The sequence below is a fragment of the Bos taurus genome, chromosome 13 (assembly GCF_002263795.3).
Source record: "Bos taurus isolate L1 Dominette 01449 registration number 42190680 breed Hereford chromosome 13, ARS-UCD2.0, whole genome shotgun sequence".
Lineage (NCBI taxonomy): Eukaryota > Metazoa > Chordata > Mammalia > Artiodactyla > Bovidae > Bos > Bos taurus.
Window position 1 is genome coordinate 63,633,427 of NC_037340.1, and position 15,468 is coordinate 63,648,894.

A 15,468-nucleotide genomic window follows, 5' to 3' on the forward strand; every position below is an offset into this window, starting at 1 on the left:
AGGTGGCCAGAGTACTGGAGTTTCAGCTTTAGCATCATTCCTTCCAAAGAACACCCAGGACTGATCTCCTTTAGAATGGACTGGTTGGATCTCCTTGCAGTCCAAGGGACTCTCAAGAGTCTTCTCTAACACCACACTTCAAAAACATCAATTCTTCAGCGCTCAGCTTTCTTCACAGTCCAACTCTCACATCCATACATGACCACTGGAAAAACCATAGTCTTGACTAGACGGACCTTTGTTGGCAAAGTAATGTCTCTGCTTTTGAATATGCTGTCTAGGTTGGTCATAACTTTCCTTCCAAGGAGTAAGCATCTTTTAATTTCATGGCTGCAATCACCATCTGCAATGATTTTGGAGCCCCCCAAAATAAAGTCTGACACTGTTTCCACTGTTTCCTCATCTATTTCCCATGAAGTGATGGGACCAGATGCCATGATCTTCATTGACAAACTGAATAATATTCTAATAATATTATTATATTTTTATTATATATTATTATATTATATTTTATTATATATTATTATAATATAATATAATAATATAGAATAATATTATAATATTATTATTCTAATACTAGAATATTATTAGAATATTGTTCAGTTTGTCATCCATAAGGCATAAGAATTAAACTAGTCAATTCAGTCACAATAATCAAATAAGTCTATGTGTATAGATATAGCCCAAGAGATCAAATCATTTTGGTATTGTTTATTCTAATACTGGTTAAAATGGTAAAGAAGACTTTACTCAAGACTGTTGCCATAGGGATGTTGCAATAGGAGAGGAAGATCAGGCTCAACTCAGAATACAAACAAGGACAGTTGGGAATTTTTAGCCAGTGAGGACATTGAGAGGATTAGAGGATGGAAAATTACTAAGAGGAGACATCAAGGATAAGGGGATTCTTGCTAACTTAACCTAACAGGATTCTTGCTAAAGGTAGGCTTATACATCAAAGGTGGGGATGAGAAACTTGATTAGATATCGAATGATCATATATCAAGGGTGGGGGAGTTCTCACTAAATTGACAGGATTCTTGCAAAATCTGAGCTATGCAGGTCAAAGAATGGAGGGCCAAAGCCAAGGCCTAGTTAAGAAGAGGGCTCAGAGAAACCTAACTAAAGTTTGGTCAGGGAGAGTCTTTGTAAGTACCTACAAGCTTTTTTCTCTTCCTCCCCTCTATTCGCATCCTACTTCCCCCAACCATAGCAGCTACAAAAGCCAGGTCTCCACTTTCCTCAGCCAGTCATCCCTTAGACTTTCCAGATTCCCTCATTATTGAAAAACACAATGTGTTGTTGAAAAACTCCAGTTTCTGGAGTCCTGGAGTCTCTCAGGACTCAAGGTTCAGCATCTCAACTAGCAAATGTATTTCTGACTCATTCTTGTCTCTGATTGCTAGGGTCAATTTACTCCCTGATGAAAGAATCAAGGCCCTCCCCACTTTGGGAAACTAGCTTTCCATTTGTGGAGAACATCTCTGACAGACCTGCTGGCAGCATTTGCAGTCCCCACCCCCAGGGACAGTAGAGGAGGAAGAGCTAGTGATTAAGCAAATACATCACCCTCCCTTTAGTGGCCGCATTTTTAGTCAATTGGACAGTCAACCACTTTAACTGATAGAGAACTGAGTGTACAGAACTAAAGGAATTCTAAAACCAGTTTGAGAAATGGGGTGAACACTGTTTTGTTTTTATTTCTACTGTAGCAAGCTGGACTGGGCCAGAATGGAAGACCACCAAACCAAGGAGTTTGTAATTTTCCTTCTTTTCACTTCAGGCTAAAGTACCAACCTTCTTGTATGACTCTGGAGTTAGGAAGGCTTGGGATCAACTCCTCTCTCTATCACATGCTACCTCTGTCCCTTGGGCTGCTCTGGGTTTCAGTGTCCTCAGCTGTGATACACAAATTGTTAAGAGGATTAAATGTACATAATGTGTCTATAGGAGTTTTCCAGGTGGCGCTAATGGTAAAGCACCTGCCTGCCAATGCAGGAGAGATAAGAGACTCAAGTTCTGTCCTTGGTTCAGGAAGATTCCTCTGGAGAAGGAAATGGCAACCCACTCCAGTATTCTTGCCTGGAGAATCCCATGCACAGAGGAGCCTGGCCGGCTATAGTCCATAGGGTCACAAAGAGCTGGACTCATGTACCTAGAGCAGAGCCTAATGTATAACAGGTGCTTGATAAATGGAAGGTCTTATGACTCATGTCTCTGCCCTTGTCAGTAATTAGCAACTTGACTTATCTTCCAAGGAAAAGAGTAGCACAGTGGAAAATGTTCTAAGCTTGACTCAACTGATTCAAGTGTCTGGGAAATCTCTTTCCTGCTGTCAGTTTCCTTATCTGTAGAACCAGAGTGAATAGACAGAATCAGTGTTTTCACACATGGCTGTACATCACAATTGCCTGGAAACTTATTGAAAGTATGTCTCCCAAACTCCATCCCTGGAAGTTTAGATTCAGTGGGCCGAGGACAGGCTTTGGCATTTACATTTTGTAAAAGTTCCACGAGCAAATGGATGAACAAATGTGGTATATTTACAGTGGAATACTAATCAGCTATTGAAAAAAAGAACAAACTACTTAAACATACAAAAAAATGAACGAAGCCTCAAAAACATTATATTGAGCAAAAGAAGTCAGATACAAAAGCTGAATCATCATTCAGTATGATTCCATTTGTGTGCTCAGTCGTTCAGTCATGTCCTACTCTTCTGTGACCCTGTGGACTGTAGCCCACCAGGCTCTTCAGTCCGTGGAATACTCTAGGCAAGAATATCGGTGTGGGTTGCCATTTCCTATTCCAGATGATCTTCCCAACCCAGGGATCAAACCTGCATCTCCTGCTTGGCAGGTGTATTCTTTACCGCTGAGCCACCTGGGACACCCTGGGATTCCGTTTATGTGAGTACAAAACCCAGAAAAATCAATCTATGGTGGTAGGAGTCAGAATAGACATTACCCCTGATGGGTGAAAATGGATATTGCCTGGAAAGAGACACAATGGAACTTTCAGGAATGGAAGAAATGTTCTATGCCTTGATCTGAGTGGTGGTTACACAAGTGTATAAAGTTAGAATTCATCAACCTTGATACTTAAAATTGGTGCATTTTACTGTATAGAAATAATATCTTAACAAAGTACTGTTAGCAAAGGAGCAAAATGTTCTCCTAACAACCCTAATGCACAGCCAGGTTTAAGTTTCCTGGACAAGATGATTCCTAAGATCTCTTTCAGTGCGAAAGCACTGTGGTTCTTAAATCCTCATTTCAGGTCCCCTTAGTACTCTTGCCTGGAAAATTCCATGGACTGAGGAGCCTGGTGGGCTACAGTCCATGGGGTTGCAGAGTCAGACACGACTGAGCGACTTCACTTTTCACTTAGTCATTTTTGTCCACAAATTAGATTATTTCTTTTTAAATTTTTTGTTTAGTTATTTTACTTTTGGCAGTGCTGGGTCTTGGTTGCTGTGCACGGGCCTCCTCGGGTTGTGGTGCACAGCTTCTTATTGTGATGGCTTCTTTTGTTGTGGCACACAGGTTTAGTTGTTCCGCGGCACATGGGATCATCCCAGACCAGGGATCGAACCAGTGTCCCCTGCTTTGGCAGGTGGATTCTTTACCACTGGACAGCCAGGAAATCCCTCTTTTCCCTTTCTTGATCAAATGCAAGATCAAAGATATTAAGAAAAGCCATAGTGTGTTAGTGTTAGTCTCTCAGTCATGTCCGACTCTTTGTGACCCCATGGACTGTAGCCCGCCAGGCTCCTTTGTCTATGGAATTCTGCAGGCAAGAATACTGGAGTGGGTAGCCATTCCCTTCTCCAGGGGATCTTCCCAACCCAGGGGTTGAATCCAGGTTTCTAAGGGATGCTAATGCAATTTAAGAGTTGTCTAAGCCCCAGTATGACAGAACAAAGGCCGAGGAAAAAAATATGAAACCACTATCTGACTGAAATCTGATATGATATGAAATCTCACATCTCTCTAGTCTTGTTGGCCCAAAGGAACCAACAAATCTGAGGACTTTCTGTTGCTGGTTTTATTTTTTCTTCATTCATTTACCAAATATTTATTGAGTGCCTTGCTTTGTGTCAAGTACTGCTGGGTAGTGGGAGCAACAAAACGAATATGATAGCAAGGTCCCTGCCCTCAGGAAGTTTAAATTCTATAAGAAAAGGAAAGCCCATACAAAATAAATATTTATTATTAACAACTATTAATTGTTACATTGTGGGTAAGTGCTATGAAAGAAATAGGATGATGAGACAGATAAATACCAAGGAAGGATGCTTTTTAGATAGAGTGGTCAAAGGAGGACCACCATTTGTACAAACAATATTTGTACAGAGATCCAAAGATTGCCAATGATCCAGCCAGGTGAAGAACTAAAAAAATCAAGTTCAAGACCAGGGAATGAACATAGGGCCAAGGTAGAAGGAGTACAATATGTCTAAAATCTAGTAATTGAGTGGGAGAGTCTATCAGATGAAGGCAGAGAGAGTAACAACAGGGCCTTACAAGAATTTGTGATTTTATTTAAAGAGCAATGGGAAACTATTAAAGTCTTTAAGCAGGGGATGATATGTGATTTTAATTCCCCCTCTCCCTACCCCTCAAAAAAAAAAAAAAATCTCTCTACTATTTTGGAAATGGATGAAACAGGACAAGAATGAAGACAGGATGTTAATTAAAAGACATTTACAGTTGTCCAGGCAACAGTCCCAGAGGTTCAGAATCTGCTGAATTGCTAATCAAAGCTACCCTAGCTTTGGTAACTCAGTTAACCAAAGACAGAGAACAAGAGCAAACAACTTAAGAAGTTAGTGAATTCCTCATGCTCAATTAGCCTTGTCTTTCTAATGTTTTGCCCACATGTCTAGATGAGGCTGATTAAAGGATACCTCAGAAGGTGGGGTTCAGTCCCTAAAGTACCTTTCTTCAAACTCATTCACAAGAGGCAATCTTGAGAAGTGAGCCAAATTTGTGACCAAGGCTCTCCAGGTGCTTTTCATAAGTTTCTTTTTCTCTTTTAGGGTCTCACACTCACCCTCAGCAGAATCTACCCTCCTAACACAGTGCCCCAAAACTCTCTCAAACCCTTCTTTCTTTGCTTCTCCTTTCCTTTCTTCAGAGGTCTGCCCTTAGATAGGAAAGTAGAAAACTAATCCAGTAGTACTAATTACTACCAACTTAACCATGACCAACAGCATTTGCATTTGATCCTTACAGCCCATAAGACATGCTATGGAATCTGACTAGTTAAGGGAAGATATTTTGAGGAAGACTGTGGCTTAAATTCTGTTTTGTGAATTATCCCTCTCTGTTTTCACATGGAATTCAGACTAGTTGACAGAGGTTGTTTGAAGGAAAACGTTAACTGGAGACACCATTGATTGTGGACCCTGAGGCCTGGATCAGCTAGAGGGATTCAGAGCAACAGAGGGTGGGACTGGCTTTCCATAGAAATCTTAAGAGAGGACAATCCAGGCAGTCCCCAAGTAGAGGGCGCCATCTTGCTTGGCTGAAGGCAAGAACCCAGAAACAGGCCAGTGCAACGGGCCTGGAGGAGGCAAGACTTAAACAGGCTTCCGAAGGGAAGTATAGGATTTGGAGAAGGAGATGATGAATGGCCATGACATTCTAAACAAGGTGAATGGGGGAATTCCCTGGTGATTCAGTGGTTAGGAATCTGTACTGTCACTCCCGAGGGCTTGGGTTCAATCCCTGGTCGGGAAACTAAAAATCCCACAAGTCATGTGGCATAGCCAAAAATGAAAGAAATAGCATAAAATAAACAAGGGGAATGAAGCCCTTGTTTTCAGATTAGAAGGTACAAGTCCACAACTCTCCCCATAACTTGCTCCCTATTTTTCACCCAAGGTTGTAGAGAGAAAAGCTGGAAGTCAAGCATAAATCCATATCTGACAATGACTGATTCTCATTGATGCTGATGGTGCTAACTTTTCCTTCCTTCTCTTCTCTCCCGACCTGGGCAAGTTGGAGTCCTCTTAGGGATAGGCAACACTAAGTCACAACCCTGGTCTTGTAAGTTGGATGAGCCATGCTTTATTCTTTTTAAAGAGAAACAGCCCATTCAGAGAGAAACAAAATCAACATCTCGGCTTGGCTATAAATAATTGCCCCACTCTTTAGAAAGTCTAAGACCTAAGAGCTCTGAATCTAATCAGCGTCTCAAAGGGCTGTGATCTACCAGATACAGAGAGAGACCAGACCACAGTACAATTTATCTCTTCCTTTTTTTTTTTTTCAGTATTGTGAGAATATTTTTCAACATGGAGAATTTCATGTAACCTCCACCCAGAGTCATCCATATTTTTTACTATATTTGCTTCAAGTCCTTTTTATTTAAAACAAATTACAGGAGGGGAGGAGCCAAGATGGCGGAGGAGTAGGACGGGGAGAACACTTTCTCCCCCACAAATTCATCAAAAGAGCATTTAAACGTCGAGTAAATTCCACAAAACAGCTTCTGAATGCCGGCAGAGGACATCAGGCACCCAGAAAAGCAACCCAACTCTTCGAAAGGAGGTAGGAAAAAATATTAAAAACAACAAAAAAAAGAGACAAAAGAGGGAGGGACGGAGTTCCGTCCCGGGAAGGGAATCTTAAAAAGAGAGAAGTTTCCAAACATCAGGAAACCTTCTCACTGCCGAATCTGTGCCGAGCTTTGGAAGCACAGAGGGCAACATAACAGGGAGAAAAAATAAATAAACAATTTAAAACTCGCAGATTGCGAGCCCTACGATAACTCCCCCAGCAGAGAAGCAGCGCAGACGCCTGCATCCGCCATTAGCAAACCGGGGCTGGGCAGGGAGGCGCGGCGCGGGCTGCATCGCTGAGAGTAAGAATCTGGCCTGAATACCCTGAGCGCTATCTGAGCGAAATAATTTGGGCTAGCAAACCAGACTGTGGGATACCTACCACGCGAAAAGCCAGCCCTAACCTAAGACCGCCAGGCCCGCGCACGGAACAAAGGACTGAACAGAGATAGCCGGCTGCAGACCTTCCCCCTCCGGTGACAGGCAGCCAGAGCCGGAAGGGGGCAATCGCAGCCCCAGAGAGACATTATCTATAAAATTGTAAGCAGGCTTCTTTGCTAACTAAAACTTCTTGGGGGTCTGGACGGTCAACATCTGCCTGAGAAGGTGCGCCGGTTTTACATCCAGATAACCGAGCGGTGGGGAGGCGATAAGTCGCAGCATTGGCGCTCGCCTGGGAAGAGCAAATTGGCGCTCGGACCTGGGAAGAGCACAAAACGCAGGCCCAACTGAGTCTGCACCTCTGAGGACTACCCGAGTGCCTGAACCTGAGCGGCTTGGACCTGGGAGGTGCATGCAGCCCAGGGCCAGCCTCGGATTGTTCCCGGCGGAACAACCTAGAGTCCGAGCAGTGTGGACAGGGAGGCTACACGCGCCGTGAGCGGGGGCAGACCCAGGGTGGCTGAGGCACTGCGAGCCCACGCCAGTGTTATTTGTTTGCAGCATCCCTCCCTCTCTCCCCACAGCGCGACTGAACAAGTAAGCCTAAAAAAAAAAAAAAAAAAAAGTGTCCTCCACCGTGCCCTTTGAGTCAGGGCGGAAACCAGATACTGAAGAGACTAGCAAACAGAAGAAGATATAACAGAGGGAAACGCCTTGGAAGCTACAGGCAATAGATCAAAACCCTGTGGTTACTACAGACTACATAGGAAGGGGCCTATAGATCTTGAGAAATATAAATCTGACGAAGGAACTAGCCAAAAATGAACTGAACCCACAACACCCACAAAAAAAAAAAAAAAAAAGTCCTAGATATATTTTTATTATTTTTACGATCATTCTTTCTTTTTTTTTAATTAAAAAAAAATAAATTTTAAGTCCTCTATTGTTCCTTTAATTTTCACCTTTATATCCTAGTACTTTGCAAAAAAAAAAAAAAAAAGACCCTATTTTTTTCTTCTTCAGCAAACTTCATATATATATATTTTATAACTTTTTGACCTTGTTTTTTTTTGTTTGTTTTTGTTTTTTTCTTCTTTTCTTTAACATTGTATTTTTGAAATTCTAAAATCTACTCTAGATTTTTAATTTTCGCTTTTTGGTATATGTTATCAATTTTGTACCTATAGTTTTTTTTTTATATAATTTCTGTGACTTTTTTTTTTTTTTCTTCTTCTCTGTTTCTTTCTCTTCTTCTTTTATATAACATTGTATATCTGAAATTCCAAACTTTACTCTAGATTTTTAATTTATGCTTTTTGGTATTTGATATCAATTTTGTACCTGTATTTTCTTTATAATTTTTGTGACATTGTTCGTATTTGTTTGTTCGTTTTTTCTCTCTTTCTTTTCCTTCTTCTTTTCTTTAACATCGTATTTTTGAAATTCCAAACTCTACTCTAGATTTTTAATTTTCGCTTTCTGGTATTAGTTATCAATTTTGTACCTGTACTTTCTCTATAATTTTCGCGACCTTGTTTGTTTTTGTTTGTTCATTCTTTCTCTCTTTCTTTTCCTTCTTCTTTTCTTTAACATCGTATTTTTGAAATTCCAAACTCTACTCTAGATTTTTAATTTTTGCTTTTATGTATTTGTTACCAATTTTGTACCTATAAGGACCCAATCTTCAGGACCCATTTTTCACTAGGGAGTGAGATTACTGGCTTGACTGCTCTCTCTCCCTTTGGACCCTCCTTTTTCTCCACCAGGTCGCCTGTGTCTCCTCCCTAACCCCTCTCTACTCTACCCAACTCTGTGAATTTCTGTGTGTTCCAGACGGTGGAGAACACTTAGGGAACTGATTACTGGCTGGAACTGTCTCCCTCCTTTTCATTCCCCCCTTTTATCCTTCTGGCCACCTCTGTTACCTTCCTCCTTCTTCTCTTCTCTGTATAACCCCGTGAACATCTCTGAGTGGTCCAGTTGTGGAGTGCACATAAGGAAGTGACTACTGGCTAGCCCACTCTCTCCACTATTGATTTACCTCATCTCATTTGGGTCACCTCTAACTCCCTCCTCCCTCTTCTCTTCTCCATGTAACCCTGTGAACCTCTCTGAGTGACCCTCACTGTAGAGAAACTTATCATCTTTAATGTAGATGTTTTATCAATGGTGCTGTATAGAAGGAGAAAGTTTTGAAACTACTGTAAAAATAAGACCGATAATCGGAAGCAGGAGACTTAAGTCCAAACCCTGACTCCAGGGAACTCCTGACTCCAAGGAATATTCATTGACAGGAGCTCATCAAATGCCTCCATACCGACACTGAATCCAAGCACCATACAAGGGCCAATAAGTTCCAGGGCAAGACATACCAAGCAAATTCTCCAGCAACAAAGGAACACAGCCCTGAGCTTCAAGATACAGGCTGCCCAAAGTCACCCCAAAACTATAGACATCTCATAACTCATTACTGGACATTTCATTGCACTCCAGAGAGAAGAAATACAGCTCCACCCACCAGAACACCGACACAAGCTTCCCTAACCAGGAAACCTTGACAAGCCACCTGTACAAACCCACACACAGTGAGGAAACGCCACAATAAAGAGAACTCCACAAACTGCCAGAATACAGAAAGGACACCCCAAACTCAGCAATTTAAACAAGATGAAGAGACAGAGGAATACTCAGCAGATAAAGGAACAGGATAAATGCCCACCAAACCAAACAAAAGAGGAAGAGATAGGGAATCTACCTGATAAAGAATTCCGAATAATGATAGTGAAATTGATCCAAAATCTTGAAACTAAAATGGAATCACAGATAAATAGCCTGGAGACAAGGATTGAGAAGATGCAAGAAAGGTTTAACAAGGACCTAGAAGAAATAAAAAAGAGTCAATATATAATGAATAATGCAATAAGTGAAATTAAAAACACTCTGGAGGCAACAAATAGTAGAATAACAGAGGCAGAAGACAGGATTAGTGAATTAGAAGATAGAATGGTAGAAATAAACGAATCCGAGAGGATAAAAGAAAAACGAATTAAAAGAAATGAGGACAATCTCAGAGACCTCCAGGACAATATTAAACGCTACAACATTCGAATCATAGGGGTTCCAGAAGAAGAAGACAAAAAGAAAGACCATGAGAAAATACTTGAGGAGATAATAGTGGAAAACTTCCCTAAAATGGGGAAGGAAATAATCACCCAAGTCCAAGAAACCCAGAGAGTACCAAACAGGATAAACCCAAGGAGAAACACCCCAAGACACATATTAATCAAATTAACAACGATCAAACACAAAGAACAAATATTAAAAGCAGCAAGGGAAAAACAACAAATAACACACAAGGGAATTCCCATAAGGATAACAGCTGATCTTTCAATAGAAACTCTTCAAGCCAGGAGGGAATGGCAAGACATACTTAAAATGATGAAAGAAAATAACCTACAGCCCAGATTATTGTACCCAGCAAGGATCTCATTCAAGTATGAAGGAGAAATCAAAAGCTTTTCAGACAAGCAAAAGCTGAGAGAATTCTGCACCACCAAACCAGCTCTCCAACAAATACTAAAGGATATTCTCTAGACAGGAAACACAAAAACGGTGTATAAACTCGAACCCAAAACAATAAAGTAAATGGCAACGGGAACATACTTATCAGTAATTACCTTAAATGTAAATGGGTTGAATGCCCCAACCAAAAGACAAAGACTGGCTGAATGGATACAAAAACAAGACCCCTACATATGTTGTCTACAAGAGACCCACCTCAAAACAGGGGACACATACAGACTGAAAGTGAAGGGCTGGAAAAAGATTTTCCATGCAAATAGGGACCAAAAGAAAGCAGGAGTAGCAATACTCATATCAGATAAAATAGACTTTAAAACAAAGGCTGTGAAAAGAGACAAAGAAGGTCACTACATAATGATCAAAGGATCAATCCAAGAAGAAGAGATAACAATTATAAATATATATGCACCCAACACGGGAGCACCACAGTACGTAAGACAAATGCTAACAAGTATGAAAGGAGAAATTAACAATAACACAATAATAGTGGGAGACTTTAATACCCCACTTACACCAATGGATAGATCAACTAAACAGAAAATTAACAAGGAAACACAAACTTTAAACGATACAATAGACCAGTTAGACCTAATTGATATCTATAGGTCATTTCATCCCAAAACAATGAATTTCACCTTTTTCTCAAGCGCACATGGAACCTTCTCCAGGATAGATCACATCCTGGGCCATAAAGCTAGCCTTGGTAAATTCAAAAAAATAGAAATCATTCCAAGCATTTTTTCTGACCACAATGCAGTAAGATTAGATCTCAATTACAGGAGAAAAACTATTAAAAATTCCAACATATGGAGGCTGAACAACACGCTGCTGAATAACCAACAAATCACAGAAGAAATCAAAAAAGAAATCAAAATTTGCATAGAAACGAATGAAAATGAAAACACAACAACCCAAAACCTGTGGGATGCGGTAAAAGCAGTCCTAAGGGGAAAGTTCATAGCAATACAGGCACACCTCAAGAAACAAGAAAAAAGTCAAATAAATAACCTAACTCTACACCTAAAGCAACTAGAAAAGGAAGAAATGAAGAACCCCAGGGTTAGTAGAAGGAAAGAAATCTTAAAAATTAGAGCAGAAATAAATGCAAAAGAAACAAAAGAGACCATAGCAAAAATCAACAAAACCAAAAGCTGGTTCTTTGAAAGGATAAATAAAATTGACAAACCATTAGCCAGACTCATCAAGAAACAAAGGGAGAAAAATCAAATCAACAAAATTAGAAACGAAAATGGAGAGATCACAACAGACAACACAGAAATACAAAGGATCATAAGAGACTACTATCAACAATTATATGCCAATAAAATGGACAACGTGGAAGAAATGGACAAATTCTTAGAAAAGTACAACTTTCCAAAACTGGACCAGGAAGAAATAGAAAATCTTAACAGACCAATCACAACCATGGAAATTGAAACTGTAATCAAAAATCTTTCAGCAAACAAAAGCCCCGGTCCAGACGGCTTCACAGCTGAATTCTACCAAAAATTTAGAGAAGAGCTAACACCTATCCTGCTCAAACTCTTCCAGAAAATTGCAGAGGAAGGTAAACTTCCAAACTCATTCTATGAGGCCACCATCACCCTAATACCAAAACCTGACAAAGATCCCACAAAAAAAGAAAACTACAGGCCAATATCACTGATGAACATAGATGCAAAAATCCTTAACAAAATTCTAGCAATCAGAATCCAACAACACATTAAAAAGATCATACACCATGATCAAGTGGGCTTTATCCCAGGGATGCAAGGATTCTTCAATATCCGCAAATCAATCAATGTAATACACCACATTAACAAATTGAAAAATAAAAACCATATGATTATCTCAATAGATGCAGAGAAAGCCTTTGACAAAATTCAACATCCATTTATGATAAAAACTCTCCAGAAAGCAGGAATAGAAGGAACATACCTCAACATAATAAAAGCTATATATGACAAACCCACAGCGAACATTATCCTCAATGGTGAAAAATTGAAAGCATTTCCTCTAAAGTCAGGAACAAGACAAGGGTGCCCACTTTCACCATTACTATTCAACATAGTATTGGAAGTTTTGGCCACAGCAATCAGAGCAGAAAAAGAAATAAAAGGAATCCAAATTGGAAAAGAAGAAGTAAAACTCTCACTATTTGCAGATGACATGATCCTCTACATAGAAAACCCTAAAGACTCCACCAGAAAATTACTAGAAATAATCAATGACTACAGTAAAGTTGCAGGATATAAAATCAACACACAGAAATCCCTTGCATTCCTATACACTAATAATGAGAAAACAGAAAGAGAAATTAAGGAAACAATTCCATTCACCATTGCAACGGAAAGAATAAAATACTTAGGAATATATCTACCTAAAGAAACTAAAGACCTATATCTAGAAAACTATAAAACACTGGTGAAAGAAATCAAAGAGGACACTAATAGATGGAGAAATATACCATGTTCATGGATTGGAAGAATCAATATAGTGAAAATGAGTATACTACCCAAAGCAATTTATAGATTCAACGCAATCCCTATCAAGCTACCAACAGTATTCTTCACAGAGCTAGAACAAATAATTTCACAATTTATATGGAAATACAAAAAACCTCGAATAGCCAAAGCGATCTTGAGAAAGAAGAATGGAGCTGGAGGAATCAACCTACCTGACTTCAGGCTCTACTACAGAGCCACAGTTATCAAGACAGTATGGTACTGGCACAAAGACAGAAATATGGATCAATGGAATAAAATAGAAAGCCCAGAGATAAATCCACGCACATATGGACACCTTATCTTCGACAAAGGAGGCAAGAATATACAATGGATTAAAGACAATCTCTTCAACAAGTGGTGCTGGGAAATCTGGTCAACCACTTGTAAAAGAATGAAACTGGACCACTTTCTAACACCATACACAAAAATAAACTCAAAATGGATTAAAGATCTAAACGTAAGACCAGAAACTATAAAACTCCTAGAGGAGAACATAGGCAAAACACTCTCCGACATATATCACAGCAGGATCCTCTATGACCCACCTCCCAGAATAATGGAAATAAAAGCAAAAATAAACAAATGGGACCTAATTAACCTTAAAAGCTTCTGCACATCAAAGGAAACTATTAGCAAGGTGAAAAGACAGCCTTCAGAATGGGAGAAAATAATAGCAAATGAAGCAACCGACAAACAACTAATCTCAAAAATATACAAGCAACTCCTACAGCTCAACTCCAGAAAAATAAACGACCCAATCAAAAAATGGGCCAAAGAACTAAATAGACATTTCTCCAAAAAAGACATACAGATGGCTAACAAACACATGAAAAGATGCTCAACATCACTCATTATCAGAGAAATGCAAATCAAAACCACTATGAGGTACCATTTCACACCAGTCAGAATGGCTTCGATCCAAAAGTCTACAAATAATAAATGCTGGAGAGGGTGTGGAGAAAAGGGAACCCTCTTACACTGTTGGTGGGAATGCAAACTAGTACAGCCACTATGGAGAACAGTGTGGAGATTCCTTAAAAAACTGGAAATAGAACTGCCTTATGATCCAGCAATCCCACTGCTGGGCATACACACTGAGAAAACCAGAAGGGAAAGAGACACGTGTACCCCAATGTTCATCGCAGCACTGTTTATAATAGCCAAGACATGGAAGCAACCTAGATGTCCATCAGCAGATGAATGGATAAGAAAGCTGTGGTACATATACACAATGGAGTATTACTCAGCCATTAAAAAGAATACATTTGAATCAGTTCTAATGAGGTGGATGAAACTGGAGCCTATTATACAGAGTGAAGTAAGCCAGAAGGAAAAACATAAATACAGTATACTAACGCATATATATGGAATTTAGAAAGATGGTAACAATAACCCGGTGTACGAGACAGCAAAAGAGACACTGATGTATAGAACAGTCTTATGGACTCTGTGGGAGAGGGAGAGGGTGGGAAGATTTGGGAGAATGGCAATGAAACATGTAAAATATCATGTAGGAAACGAGTTGCCAGTCCAGATTCGATGCATGATGCTGGATGCTTGGGGCTGGTGCACTGGGACGGCCCAGAGGGATGGTATGGGGAGGGAGGAGGGAGGAGGGTTCGGGATGGGGAACACATGTATACCTGTGGCGGATTCATTTTGATATTTGGCAAAACTAAAACAATTATGTAAAGTTTAAAAATAAAATAAAATTAGAGGAAAAAAAAAAAAAAAAAAAAAAAAAACAAATTACAGAGGGAACTCCCTGGAGGTCTAGTGGTTAGGACTCCATCCTTCCAAAAAAAAAACTACAGATAAAGTTAGAGTTTCACTTAACCCTCTTGCTCCAATCCCCATAACTTTTATATTTCTTCAACTTTTCCTCCCTACTTAACTTTCTCCTCCGCACTTTCCTTTTCTGACTATTTTGTGTGTGCTGCATGCTAAGTCGCTTCATTCGTGTCTGACTCTTTTCAACCCTATGGACTGCAGCCTGCCAGGTTTTCCTGTCCATGGGATTCTCCAGGCAAGAACACTGGAGTGGGTTGCCATGTCTTCTTCCAGGGGATCTTTCCAACCCAGGGATCAAACCCAAATCTGCTGAGTCTACTGCATTGGTAGTTGGGTTCTTTACCACTAGCACCACCTGGAAAGCCCCGCCTGTTTAATTTTCTTCTCATTAATTCTTTTTTTTTTTTTTTTCTTTTTTCACCATGCCACGCAGCTTGTGGGATTTTAGTTCCCCAACCAGAGATTGAACCCTTGCATTCATCAGTGATAGCACAAGAGTCCTAGCCACTGGACCACCAGGGAATTTCCCTCTTCTCATTAATTCTAAAACCTAGTGAGTTTAATATTTTATACACTCTTCTAAATATGTTTTTCAAAATAGAAGACCAGTTTAAAAGGAGGCTTCTTTAAGGATCTTGA

General features: G+C 39.9%; 1 protein-coding gene across 1 annotated transcript in view; it reads left to right on the forward strand.

Moving 5' to 3' along the window:
* The first annotated feature begins 6,394 nt into the window (after positions 1 to 6,394).
* ASIP (agouti signaling protein) overlaps positions 6,395 to 15,468 on the forward strand; it is a 28,307-nt gene continuing 19,233 nt past the window's right edge. Inside the window, exon 1 of the mRNA NM_206843.2 lies at positions 6,395 to 6,557. The gene's annotated coding sequence lies outside the window, so the exon portion shown is untranslated. The remainder of the gene's footprint in view (positions 6,558 to 15,468) is intronic.